The sequence below is a fragment of the Felis catus genome, chromosome C2 (assembly GCF_018350175.1).
Source record: "Felis catus isolate Fca126 chromosome C2, F.catus_Fca126_mat1.0, whole genome shotgun sequence".
NCBI lineage: Eukaryota > Metazoa > Chordata > Mammalia > Carnivora > Felidae > Felis > Felis catus.
The window spans coordinates 35,314,243-35,321,965 of record NC_058376.1 but is presented as its reverse complement, the minus strand read 5'-3'; the positions used below and the strand labels follow the sequence as shown (position 1 = coordinate 35,321,965).

The following is a 7,723-nucleotide window of genomic DNA, read 5'->3' as shown; positions in this document are numbered from 1 at the left end:
CCTCGAGATCATAAAAGCCACATATGAATGACCCAATGCTAATATCATCCTCAATGGGGAAAAACTGAGAGCTTTCCCCCTAAGGTCAGGAACAAGACAGGGATGTCCACTCTCACCACTCTTGCAACATAGTATTAGAAGTCTTAGCCTCTTCAATCAGACAACACAAAGAAATAAAAGGCATCCATATCAGCCAGGAGGAGGTCAAATTTTCACTCTTCACAGATGACATGATACTGTATATGGAAAACCCAAAAGATTCCACCAAAAAACTGCTAGAACTGATTCATGAATTCAGCAAAGTTGCAGGATATAAAATCAATGCACAGAAATCAGTTGCATTCCTATACACCAACAATGAAGTGACAGAAAGAGAAATCAAGGAATAGATCCCATTTACAGTTGCACCAAAAACTGTAAAATACCTAGGAATAAATCTAACCAAAGAGGTAAAAATCTATACACTGAAAACTATAGAAAGCTTATGAAATAAATTGAAGACGCAGCAAAAAAATGGAAAAAGATTCCATGCTCCTGGATAGGAAGAACAAATATTGTTAAAATGTCAATACTACCCAAAGCAATCTGCATATTCAGTGTAATCTTTATCAAAATAACACCAGCATTCTTCACAGAGCTAGAACAAATAATCCTAAAATTTGTATGGAACCAGAAAAGACCCCAAATAGCCAAAGCATCTTGAAAAAGAAAACCAAAGCAGGAGGCATCACAATCCTGGACTTCCAGCTACACTACAAAGCTGTAATAATCAAGACACTATGGTAGTGGTACAGAAACAGACACTCAGATCAATGGAACAGAATAGAGAACCCAGAAATGGACCCACAAACGTATGGCCAACTAATCTATGACAAGGCAGTAGAGTTTCCAATGGAATAAAGACAGTCTCTTCAGCAAGTGGTGCTGGGAAAAGTGGACAGTGACATGCAAAAAAATGAACCTGGACCACTTTTTACACCATACACCAAAATGAACTAAAAATGGATGAAAGACCTCAATGTAAGACAGGAAGCCATCAAAATCCTCAAGGAGAAAGCAGGCAAAAACCTCTTTGAACTTGGCCACAGCAACTTCTTACTCAACATGTCTCCGGAGGCAAGGAAAACAAAAGCAAAAATGAACGACTGGGACCTCATCAAAATAAAAACCTTCTGCACAGCAAAGGAAACAATCTGAAAACTAAAAGGCAACCAACACAATAGGAGAAGATATTTGCAAACGACATATCAGATAAAGGGTTAATATGCCAAATCTATAAAGAACTTATCAAACTCAACACCCCAAAAACAAATAATCCAGTGAAGAATTGGGCAAAAGACATGAATAGACACTTCTCCAAATGACCAGCCGACACATGAAAAAATGCTCAACATCACTCATTATCAGGGAAATACAAATCAAAACCACAATGAGATACCACCTTACACCTGTCAGAATGGCTAACATTAACAACTCAGGCAACAACAGATGTTGCCAAGGATGCGGAGAAAGAGGATCTCTTTTGCATTGTTGGTGGAAATGCAAGCTGGTGCAGCCACTCTGGAAAAAAGTATGGAGTTTCCTCAAAAAGCTAAAAATAGAACTACAACCGAGCAATTGCACTACTAAGCATTTATCCAAGGGATACAGGTGTGCTGTTTCAAAGGGACATATGCCCCCCAATGTTTATAGCAGCACTATCAACAATAACCAAAGTATGGAAAGGGCGCAAATGTCCATCGATGGATGAATTGATAAAGAAGATGTGATATGTATGTGTGTGTGTGTGTGTGTGTGTGTGTGTATGTATATATATATATATATATATATATATATATATATATATATATATAATGGAGTATTACTCAGCAATCAAAAAGAATGAAATCTTGCCATTTGTAACTACATGGACTGGAAGGTATTATGCTAAGTGAAATTAGTCAGAAAAAGACACAAATCATATGACTTCACTCAAGTGAGAACTTTAAAAAACAAAACAGATTAACATAAGGGAAGGGAAACACAAATAGAAAAACAGGGAGGGGGACAAAACAGAAGAGACTCATAAATATGGAGAACAAACTGAAGGTTACTGGAGGGGTTGTAGGAGATGGGGGTGGGCTAAATGGGTAAAGGGCACTAAGGAATCTACTCCTGAAATCATTGTTGCACTATATGCTAACTAATTTGGATATAAATTTAATTTTTTTTTAATTTAAAAAATTTAAAAAAAACAATAATTTAAAAGTCGAACATGTGGTTATTTCAAACCAACTGGAAATAGAACTTCGCCAATTTCTGTGTCTTTCACTAACCATATTCTCCTTTGTCACCCCCAGATAACCACTGTAGTGGATTATTTTCTTATTTTCTTTATAGTTTTACCACAAAAATATAATACCCACAATCAATACATTTTCAGTGTTACATTTTAAATACATGATAATCCCTGGTGGAATTTATATTTAAGTAATTTTAATTCTATACAACAGTTTTGAAAGAACTGACATTCTTTTGTTACTGAATTCTCTATGAACATAGCTGAGGTTTCCTTCAATGTTTTTCTATAAATTTTTCTATAATTAAATATTAAAAAAATGTCATACTTTCCCATTTTCTCTTGCAACACATAGGATAAAATATTTTTAAGGTATATATGCATTTTTAAAATTTATTTTATTTTTATTTTTTGAGAGAGAGGGAGTGAGAGACACAAAACATGAGTAGGGGGATGGCAGAGAGAGAAGGAGAGGGAGAGAGAATCCTGAGCAAGTTCTGTGCTGTCAGCACAGAGTCAGATGTGGGGCTCGATCCCTGGAACCACAAAATCATGACCTGAACCGAAATCAAGAGTCCGACACTTAACTGACTGAGCTACCCAGGTGCCCCAAGAATATATGCATTTTTATCTCTAGTTTAAATTTTATTCACATAAGATTCCTTATGATATCTTATTATTACTTTAATATTATTGTAATATTTAATGATGACCCTTTGCATTCTTTATATTATATATATATATTTTTTTAATAATCAGCCTCACAAGATATTTATCTTTTATTTGGTCTTTCAAATACAGACCATTTCATTCTGCGAATACTCTATTTCATTAGTTTCTTTTTTTTAACCCACTTTTTTTTATTATATTAAAATCAGGCAATGGTCTGACAATAAAAAGGCTGCTTATGGAATACTGTTATGTTAAACCTTACTTACAGGATGTTAAAACCTTAGAACTAAGGTTTCCCCTAGAAAAAGATTAATGGAAATATCGATTGCTTTTCAGACTTGATAGCTGCTGCTTCAAAAGGTGGTTTTACACAAACACTAAAGTATACAAAACAAAACACTTTAGAACAGAATGAATCGCTTTTATTTCAGTATGCATCCACATCTCCGCATATAGTGGTCCTGAACAGAAAAGTGGAAAAACACAGCAATTTGCCACGAAGTCAAGCCTGCCAATTTCAGAGATCTGCTGTGCACACCCATTTCTTTTTCAATCCCTCCTAAGGACCGTGAGAAGCAGCAGCACCAAAACCAAAGTATGAACCGAATTCAAGGTTCTTTTTGTTCCAGTTGCCACATTCCAAACTAGATGTCCACATGACAACCCTGTTTAAAACTTCTTCAATTTTTAAAAGCAAAAGCAATTACAGGAAAACAATTCATTCAGAAGGATTGTGTGTGCTTACAAGTGTCTTCTGTGGCCTTTCTCCAAGTTTAACCACCAACAACTTTGAGAGCTGGCAGGTCTGAGTACCCCTGTTCTTTTCACTTTATCGAAACCTGAGCTAAAAAAACGCATCAGCTGATGATGACAGCAGAGGGTGGCAGGGCTGAGGACCCAATATTCCTTCCCAGGCTTGTGGAGGTTCCAAAACTAAATGCGGAACTAAATGTGGTTCCAAAACTAAACGAGGGAAGTCAGAGACTCTTTCCAACCTTACCTGATGGTTTCTGGCCAAAGCAAGGAAGTATTGTGGAAAGTGTTGGGTGGTGATGGTACAAAAAGGGAGTTGAGGAGGAAGAAGGAAAAAGCTGAACCCCTCAATTAAGGTGGGGGAGAAGATATGGAGAGAGCCCTGAATTCCTCACCAAAGGCCAATTTCAGAGGGGAACAGAGGGGGTTACAATCTATTCTTTGGCCAAAGGTGGTGGTGGAAAGTGAAGAAGGGACAATGGTTTGGGGTAGTGACGGTGGGGCATCATTTAAGACTTATAAAAAGTAGGGATGCAGCTAGAGAACCCCCACATACCCACTAGAAGTCCCACAGGCTGTGACCTGAAACCTTCACAACTACTCTAGCAAGCCACCCCAAGCTGGAAGGCTGTTGCAGGGAGGGAGGGAAGGAGGGAGACAGGGAGGCAGGAGAAGGATAAGGGGAGAAGGCAGAGACCCCAGGCCATGCATGTAATCAGCAACAAGGTGATTGTGTGATGTGTCTTTTCACAGTTGAGTTAGATGTGCCCCACAAGTTATGATGGGAATCAGTTTAAATATACTTTCTTGATCCCAGAAGTTCAACTATATGGATAGTGGTTACACTTGACAGGATGATTTGTTATAGCACAACTTATATATTCTAAATGGACAAAAAATTAGTATCATTTACAGTATCTTAAGATAACTTGCCTTTGAACGGGACTTCCTTTCCAGTACTTTGAGGTCTACAAGATGTATCTAGAAAACTTACTACCTTGGAAAATGAAGACTGCTTAAACCAAATGGGGTGGGGAGGGAGGGCCTGTGGTTTTTCTTTTTGATCAATTGTTGTAACACTGTCCTTTGGGCAGCTGAGGGAGTTTCATGTTTTCTTTAGATGTCATTAGGCACCGGAGCTCTTGCAGGACAACTTTGATGCTATATGAATTCTGCCATTTTGCTATCACTGATATGACTCTTGGGTCCACCACTCCATTAGAACTATTACCTTCATTCATATTAATTTTTGTTACAAATCTTACAAAGGGGGAGTGTTTCTGGGTATTTAGGTCCACATTCTATTTTAAGGCTGTATAGTTGGTTTTCATAAATTGTTCTTGGAGGCCCAATTATCATCCCTATCCATCTTGTAAGTGTCATGTCTTCATCATCTTCTAGACCCCAACTAACTGTGCCATCTCCTACTCCTTTCTGGTCTTCTTCCAGTTCTTCTAACAGTCTAAAATTTCGAGGGACTTTTACTCCCGAGCCCATGGTGGCAGCCATCTTGTGTTGCTGTCACTCTCTGTTTCATTAATTTCTTCCTTTATGGTTATGTTTTCTTTCTCTTTACTTTACACTTATTATCCTTTTTCTACTTTTGTGAGATAAGTATTTATTGATTTGCGACCTCTCTTGTTTCTAATATGCATATTGAAGAATGTAAGTTTTCCTATACTTCATGAATTCACAATTGTGATATGTAATACTTTCCGTATCATTAGTTCAAAATGTTCCTGGTGTTGTTATTAACATTTTTTCTTCTGTAAGTTATTTTGAATATATGGATATTTTACAGTATGGTTTTATTATTTTTTCTCACATAATTGAATTTTGGCAGAAGAACATAATGCTTATAGTCAACTTTTTAAGTTTTGGTACACTCTACCACAGTGCGTGCCATATTTTGTATATGTCACCAGATGCCAGGTGTCATTATCCATCTTGACACCAGGTGTCATTTAGAATTACTGTATCTTCCTGGTGAATTGAAAATTTTATTATTCTGAAGCATCTTCTTATCTTGAATCAACATTATTTTCTAAAGTTTCCTTTTATTTCTCCCTGAAATACATCTAAGTTCTCTTTATTTAGAGTTGCTTTTCTATAACTTTTTCAGTTTTTTTTTAATTTTATTTCATTTTTTTAAACTCATACTGTTTTCTTAAGTTTTACAATCTTTATCTTTTAGGAAGAGTATTTAGTCAATATTATTGCTGATCTTTTGAACTTAAAACTTGTATACTGCACATGCTTTCTGTTTGCTCTGCCTGTTTTGTTTCTTTTCTCTCCTGTCTTTTCTTCTCTTGAAATGGCTGATTACTCTATAATGTGACATTTTCTATTATTAACTCAGAAGTTATTTACTATCTTACTATTTTTTAGTTTATACTAAATATTACTGTATGTATCCCTAAGTAATCAAATCTAGCATCAATTGGCACCTTTTTCCTCTTAACAAAGTTTATAATAAATTCACATTTTTAACTATTTTTATTCCTTACTGATATATATGCTATGTTTTTTGTGTGATTTAATATATGTTAAGAGTATTAGACATTATTTTTATTTAGTAAGTTATTACTTTATATTTACCCACAGAGTTATTACTACAATTAGTCTTCATTTCAACATTTTCAACCTTCCATCTTCAATTATTTTCTGTTAGAAGAATATTCTTAACTTTCCTCTAGTTTCTCCTGTAGTATATACCTGTCAGTGATAAGTGGCTTTTTTTCCTTAAAATGTCTTTAATTTCTTTTATTCTTGAAAGATATTTTTATTTGGCCTAGACTTCTAGGTTATTTCTTACCTAATTTCATAAATATAAAGATACCCATTGTCTTCTTGATTTCAATGTTTCTGCTCAGAAATTAGTTCTCAGTTAAAAATTTCTAATGTTTTGAATCTACTGTATCTTTATTTCCTCTGGGTGCATTTAAGTTTACTTGTTTGTCTTCGGATTTTAATAGTTTAACTTGGATGTGATAGTGTTTGGATCTATATTTATTGGGGGGCACTAGGGATATGCAAATATAAATATCCATATATTTCACCAGTGCTGGAAAATTCTCAACCTTCATCTCTTCAAATGTTTTTGCCCCATTTTCTACTTTTATTTGCTACTCCGATTATAGTCAATTCCCATTATTTGTGGATTCTGCATTTGTGAATTTGCCTACTCACTAAAGTTTATTTGTAATAGGTTATAGACCAAATGCTTGTGTTCCCCTCGAATCCATAGTTTGAAACCTAATCCCCAATGAGATGGCATCTGGAGGTGGGGCCTTTGGGAGGTGAATGGAATTAACGTCCTTATAAAAGAGACCCCAGAGTGCAACATCACCCTTACCATCATGTGAGGAAACAGCAAGAAGACAGTCATCTTTGAGTGTTTCTCAGCTGACACAGAATTGACTGGCACTTTGATCTTGCATTGTTTGGCCTCCAAAATTGTGAGAAAGAAGTTTCTGTTATGGATAAAGCCACTGAGTCTATGGTGTTCTGTGATAGCAGACAGAATAGAAATCAATACTCACGGTACTTTCATGGCTACCTGCTGACATGCACCAAGGAGTAAAATATTTGAGCCTCTGATGTGCATGTTCTCAGATAAGTTAAATAAGATGACCCTCTTGCCTTCTTTTTTTTTTAATTTTTTTTAACGTTTATTTATTTTTGAGACAGAGCGAGACAGAGCATGAATGGGGGAGGGTCAGAGAGAGGGAGACACAGAATCTGAAACAGGCTCCAGGCTCCAAGCTGTCAGCACAGAGCCCGACGCCGGGCTCGAACCCACGGACCGCAAGATCATGACCTGAGCCGAAGTCGGCCGCCCAACCGACTGAGCCACCCAGGCGCCCCGGCCCTCTTGCTTTCTTGTTTCAGCTCTTATATTGTAAGTTCCCTTTTCATAGTCTATTTACATGCCATATTTTACATATGTTGGTGCTTTTCATTGGTGACTTCACTGTTTAAAAGCATAGTGCTGAAGGGTTGCTTAGTGTTCCTAAGCCT

At 36.4% G+C, this 7,723-nt stretch overlaps 1 pseudogene; it reads right to left on the bottom strand.

Moving 5' to 3' along the window:
• Window positions 1-2,838: 2,838 nt before the first annotated feature.
• Window positions 2,839-7,436, bottom strand: LOC123379905 (annotated as a pseudogene).
• Between the last annotated feature and the right edge of the window lie 287 nt (window positions 7,437-7,723).